General features: G+C 48.6%; 2 long non-coding RNA genes across 3 annotated transcripts; one reads left to right on the forward strand and one right to left on the reverse strand.

Moving 5' to 3' along the window:
- Window positions 1-487: 487 nt before the first annotated feature.
- On the forward strand, window positions 488-4,267 carry LOC122176754. 2 transcript variants are annotated; one of them, XR_006177828.1, is made up of 2 exons: window positions 488-683; window positions 845-4,267. It is a non-coding gene; the product is annotated as an uncharacterized LOC122176754 (long non-coding RNA). The 2 variants fall into 2 exon arrangements; XR_006177829.1 differs by having other exon boundaries at window positions 1,430-4,267.
- Window positions 770-3,059, reverse strand: LOC122176755. The gene is made up of 2 exons (XR_006177830.1): window positions 2,456-3,059; window positions 770-1,724 (listed from the first exon to the last, which is right to left on the reverse strand). It is a non-coding gene; the product is annotated as an uncharacterized LOC122176755 (long non-coding RNA).
- Window positions 4,268-6,453: the final 2,186 nt, after the last annotated feature.

The raw sequence follows: 6,453 nt of genomic DNA on the forward strand, positions 1-6,453 counted from the left end.
TTTTTTTTTTTTTTTTTTTTTTTTCTTTCCCCTTCCCCCATCGCTTTATGAGGGGTTTTGGAAGGAGAAAGAAAGCAGGGAGCGGCGCACAAGATGGCGGCGGCGGGGAGCGCCCTGCGGCAGCGGGCGGCGCGGGGCTGGCGGGGCTCCAGGCGGGGGGGGGGGGGGGGAGGACAAAGGCAAGCGCGCATCCTGCGGGCTGGGCACCTATAAATAACGCAGCCCGCCCCTCAGCCTTCCTCCCTTCCTCCAACCGGTTTTATAAATACCAAAGGCTGAAAGCAGCCTAAATGCAGAGGGAGGAGAAAAAAAGAGGAACAAACACAACCCCCCCAACTGTAAAATGGGGGCTGGGGGGTGGGGGGGGGGGGGGGAAGAAGGCAAGCTAATGAGCAGTTGGAGCCAACGTGCCAGGGGAACGCTCCCCGCCGTCGTCACATGGCTCTGCGCTGTTTTTCTCCCCCCGCCGCCGGTGCGGCAGAACGGCGGCCGCCTCTGCCCGCCCGTGGCCGCGAATGGTGGGGAGGAGTCCCGCGGCCTCCCTGGCCCTCAGCCCCGGGCCCCGCTGAGCTGCTCCCTCAAATCAGATAGCAAAGCCAGGCTTCGGCGGGCGGAAGGCACACAAAGCCCACCTAGAGGGGTGCCTGGGCCAGGCCGTGCAGCCCAGCGGTGGGAGGGATGAGGTAAGTGCTGCCCGGGTCCAGTCGCGCTGCCGGGTCGGTACGCCAGCGCTGAGCTGCCCTGCGAAGGAGGTACTGTGGAAACAACGTCAGGTTATGCTCGTTTCTTTATTTTTTACTTATTCCTTCTTCCTTTCATCCCCATCCCCTGTTTGGTCTTGAAGCTGTTGTCCACACAACACAGAACACATTTCCAAAGGGAAAAAAAAAAAAAAAAAAGGAAAACTGGGAGGCTGGCTCCCTCCCTGCGCCCTGCCCCACCAGCAGCCATGATGGGAGCACTGCTGGAGCCCCTTCTGCCCTCACATGGAAGAGACGGTGGCGTTGGTTAAAGCAGACAGCGATACAGTGCTCCTCTGCTGCTCCTGGGATCGTGGGACGCCTCCTGGAGCGGGATGCGATGGCCGGAGTGGTGCTGAGCTGTCCTGGGGTTTGCAGGGTTCTCAGGGCTGTGCTGCAATGTTTCAGTCGCTTGCATCATCATGAGTTAAATCAGCATGCAAAGCCATTAAAGAATTGGCTGATTGAAACAGCACCGGCCGTGAACTTGCCTGTATTTTAAGCTGATGTTTAAATAGATCTACGGATCTTAACGTCTGCATTTTAAGGCTCAATTTTGGTCTGTTTAACCCCGAAGCAAACTAGCTCTGTAACGCAGCGCAGGCTTCGAAACAATTCAGCCAGACCATAATACCGTGGGAGCTCAGACAGCTTTGTCTGCACTCGCACCTCTCTGCACGTCTCCGCAGGACCGTGACTGCTGCTGTGCGCAATCCATCACTGCTTGGACGGTGCTGGAACACCCGGCTGCTCCTTAGCACACAGCAGGGCCCACACCAGCCAAATCCCACGGGGTAAAGCAGAGCCAGCGCTCTGCATGGGTCCTCGGCGCTTCTGGAAATGGTTGTTGTAAGTCTGAACTGAAAATTTCTGTACGTTTGTAGGGTTTCTAAATGACTGTAATGTTCAGTGTTGTTGAAAAGCAACCGAGGCGGTTGAGACCGGTTGCGCTCCCTGGAGTGGGTGGTTTAATGGTTGAACCTCCTATTTGAAAAGAGAAACGTTCTGGTACAGCGTGCTTAAAGAACACAGAGGTCAGAGCAGACTTCCAGCCTCGGGTTAGGCTGACCCTGGTTTGCTGCCTGAGCCTCTTCAGAGAAAGAAAGAGATCTTTCAGGGGAAAGGAAACAGATTTTTTCCTCCAAATGGCCCGTGGTCACTCTATGCACATTCTTAAAGCAGTGGGGTTTGTTCTTACCCGCAGCGTCCCTCTCCTGTGTTGATGAGTCAAAAACTCTGACGGTAATTATTTTAGTGCCTGTTATCAATAAGAAGTTGTTGAATTTCTTTGGCAAAGTGCTGTGACTAAAGCAAATTAGATCGAGAGGCGAAGTGAAATAACAAATATGCAGTTGCTCTGCCAAACAATGACTGGGACTGTTTACAACATTTTGTTGCAGGCTGGTTTGTACACAGAATCCTTTCTGTTGAAGGTCTGCATGTCACAATCTGCTGCTTGTGCAAGCATACTAGATTAGCAGATTATAAAGGACAAAAGGGACCTAGGTTTGTCTGGTTTGACTTCCTGTATGATGCAGGTCATAAGATATTTGGGAATGTGTTGCTTTTTTCTCTTGCAAGAGAATTTAACAATAGCATACCTGTATCTTAGAGAAAAGACCATGGTTGTAATTTTTAAAATGATCTCTGAGAATAAAGTAAGAATTGGCAGACTGTTTCCATGAAAATCTACCTGGTAGATGGAATGAAGGTACCTTTTAAACTGAGCTTTGTCTGGCTTCTGCTTTCAGTTGCTGCTGCACCTCGGTCTGCTCGAGCGAATGCTCCATTCCAGGTCCTTTTCCCATGGAGCTGTGTGCAGGCTGATATCCGCAGATTCAATGCTCCCATTGCAGATCTGCAGAGCTCCCCCTCGGACTCCAGACTCACCAACCCTATAAATATTGCTTCTCTGTCTCCAGTTTTTCACCATTTGGATCAGGGCGGAGCATTCAGCAGCGATCCCACCCGTGCCAGCAGTGTGCTGAGGTTTCTGTTACGCACCCGTGGATCACTCCCGGTGCTCAGCTGGTTTTCCTGCTCTGCCTAAAATGCCATCCAACTTGCTCCTCCCGTGGGACTGCATCTGTCTCTGAACAGCCTGACGCTTGGCTCTTAAGGGCAGTCCTTAGGCAGCATCGCTGCTTGCAGTGGCCTTATTTACACATTCTGCTGTTGATCTTCCTTGTCACCCACAGACCTGAATGGTAAATATTTTATGTTTTCTTCCAGCTCATTGACAAAGACCATTTCTGTCTCTGCTGTAGGAGTGTCCTGGTTCCAGGTGTGTGCCTCAGTTTTGTCAACATTGAGTCAGGAGATCTGATCTACGCCATCTCCCACCACACCCATCCGCGGGAGGAAAGCCCAGTGCCGGAGCTGGCGGGGAGCCATGGGGCACATTGGAACGTGTGCCTGCTCTGTATCAGACAGAGCCATTAAATAGCGTGGGGCCCAAACCAGGTTGTTACAGCACCCATAAAAGAAAGATAACAGCTCTAAGACGCAGCAGTGACAACTGCACTTTGAGATATTCCTATTGGATAGATTTTATTCCATGTCGTCTTGATTTTATATTCTCATAATCATGTAAATGCTTCACAAGGGTTGAAGTACAGCTCTCCTAGATGTTCTCTACCAGTGATACTCACATTTATCAGCTAATTTCAGTTTCTCTCTCAGCAGCTGAACTCACAAAACTGCTTCTCCTGTGGATTTGCAGACAAATCCCTACAGAGTCCTTCCAGTTCTTTCCCTGTTTGGCTGGGCAAGGGGACAGCACTGCCCCTGGGGGGAGCTGAGACTACCTGCCTTTCCGCCAGGCTCAGTGCTGCCTCTGCTGCATACTCTGCTCAGCTGTTCCTTCCAGACCTAAACATGTTTGGGATTTCTTGCCCGCTGTCAAATTTGACTGAGGTTGGAGGAAGGAGGAGAAAAATGACAGAGAACTTTTAGGAAACCAGGTTAAAAATATCAAAGGACTATTGAGCTGCAATATGCATTGGGCATTTGCCTGTTCATGTTTTTTTGGGCTTGTTTGGGTTTTTTTTGGTGGTTTTGTTGGTTTGTTTGTTGTTGTTGTTTTTTTTTCCTGTTTTTAACCTTTTCCTAAGTATGGCACGTCATACAGGTAAGGAATTTCTCAGCCAAAATATCCATCTCCTGGCAGATTTTACCTGTGTTCCAGCATGCTGTGCAGATGCATGGGCTGTATGCACATGGGCTGTGTGTGCTGCATAATGATGGGGAACCACCGTTCTGTTGGGTGGTTGTGCCTGAGTACAAAGAGAGATACCTTCATATGTAACAGGGGAACAAACATTTCTTTTGTTTAAGATCCATACAAGTTTTGATGGACATGCTGGGCATTTGCCAGGGCTGTCTTTTTTCTTTTCCTTTTAAACTACATCTGTTCATTTTATTTCTGGTACTATTATGACAAAGCCACTTCTGTAATATAGGTAGCTTGTGCTTTCAGAGATCTAATCATTCTTGAGCTTCGAAAGAATAAAAAAGCTGTTTCAACATCTGAATTGCAGAATGTTTTGTGTTGCTGCTTGCCATTGAAATAGAGCTACTATTGAAATGCTGTGATCCCATCAGCATGTACAACTCATTATTGTTTACAGTACTTTCAGGCTTAAAAAATCATTAAATCAAGAAGGTTGGCAATTCTAATCAGCATTCTAAAGCTGTCAGATTGCTGGACATATCTGACATTCACTGGGCTTGCACAAAAGGACATGAGTATAGAGTTAAGTAATCTGAAAGGATATTTGTGCATTAAAATACCTATGTGCCTGGACACCTATCATTAAACAGCTTCGAAGCGGTGTAGCTGGAGACCCGTAAGCCTTTTGAACAAACGCAGCACACAGAGAGAACATTCTCATTATAAGTGATGGAACATAAAATATTACAGCCAGAAAAACGATGACAAAGATCAAACTGAATGAGTTTAGCTTACAAATTGGAGCATTTTCCTCTAACTGGCACAATGCAAACAACCTATGGCACAAAAGAAAGGCAGCTTTGCCCTTGACATTGCTGTGTTTGCTGCCTTATCTGCAGTCAAGGATCCTCATCTTGATTTATTTTTGTCAGGACAGCTGGGAGTGCCCCAGCTGCTCCACTAAGCCGTGGTTTTCAGCCTAGTGGGCCAGAATGTGCAGAATGAAGCAAATGCTGCGCTGTCCCTTGCCTTTCTGTGGGGCTGCACAGCAGCAGCTCCCAGTTGCTAAGCAGCTGCAGAGCCGTTCTTGCCTTCACTACCAATCAGCTGTGCAAGGGGAGAAGCACTGTTTCCCCTTGATTGGCAGAGAGGAGCTGGCAGCATGAAAGCATGAGCAGTGGCCATAGCAGAATTGTTTCTTTGCTGGCTGGCTGCTGACCCCCTGGCAAAAACATCGGTGTGAAGCAAAGGGACACTCGACAGACCAGGAGCCAAGGGAAGGACGGAGAGCCAGCATATGTGCACGTAGAGGTTACAAAGGCAGCAGATCATAGCAGAGCAGGGGGCACATGCTGAGGAGAAAGAAATGGGAGAGGGGCCAAAGGCACAGTTCAGAATAAAAAACCCCAGGAGAAGAGTGCAGCATATGGAGGGGAGAAATAAAGCAGAACTGGCACAGCCTGTGAATAATTGAATAGAAAACACAGGAGGAGAGGAAAGGAGCTTGATTCATTACTGCCCTTCACTGTGTGGAGATGGCTACACCTGGAAAAAGGAGGTGTGGAACACAACAGTATCTTTCATGTTTCACAGTGGACTGTAGGTTTTACATTCCGACCCCTGCCATTTGCAGCTTTCTCACTGGACGGCCCAGCCCCTACCTTTTGTTTAGATTTGATTCCTGCAGGCTCTGCTCTTATCTGCCCCCCGTTTCTAATTTATTTTCATACTTGCTTTAGTTTTTCTGTGATTTTTTTTCAAGGCAAGTCTTAACTCCAAATACCTTTTCTGTATCTTTGTTCTGATCTTCAGGAAAGGAGGCCGTTGCAAATCCTGAGCTAAACCTGGAAACCTGAGTATTGGTTTCTACAGCATCCACAACACCACTGCTGCTGTTTTCAAGTTTAATTAGAATCTGCCTGCCTTAAAAAAAAAACAGAGCTGCTATGTTAATCCCAGTAAGCAACCGGGAGCTTCACGGTGTGCCTACTGTGACAATGCAAGACAGGAAGGATGAAGCGTGTGTAGGAAGAGAGAAATGCACAGGAAATGCTATCAGGGGCAGCAGGATGACATAATTAGAATTGAGTTCATTTCTCTGCCCCCTGAGTTACTCAGTAGCCTGCTCCGAGCCTTGCTGGTTCTTTGTGGGGCCTGCTCTCAGCTTGGCTCAGGCTGCTCTGTACTTTGCTCAAGGACGCTCACACATGCCACAAACCTCTCTGGTTCTCCACACATGAGCTTCCATCCAGATACCAGCAAAGCTGCTCAGCTCTCCCTGCGTATGTAGCGCTCAGCAAAAAGCAGGCAGAGGTTATGGTGTCTCCCATCAGAAGATGAGCAGAGGATTCCATCTTCTATAGTCGGTGGCTGCTGTCCTCCCCAGGAAGTTTGTACTAGCTGTGGCTGTACCAGTGACGTGTGACAATACGCACTGGGCACATGGATGTTGGTGCCATACACAACTCAGCAAACACCTGCCTTTATTTCGTACACAGCCCTCTTTCTCACAGCACACACACTATTCTTGTTTTCTTTCCC

This window comes from Lagopus leucura, unplaced genomic scaffold (assembly GCF_019238085.1).
Source record: "Lagopus leucura isolate 7727_CA_CO unplaced genomic scaffold, USGS_WTPT01 Super-Scaffold_806, whole genome shotgun sequence".
Taxonomy (NCBI): Eukaryota; Metazoa; Chordata; class Aves; order Galliformes; family Phasianidae; genus Lagopus; species Lagopus leucura.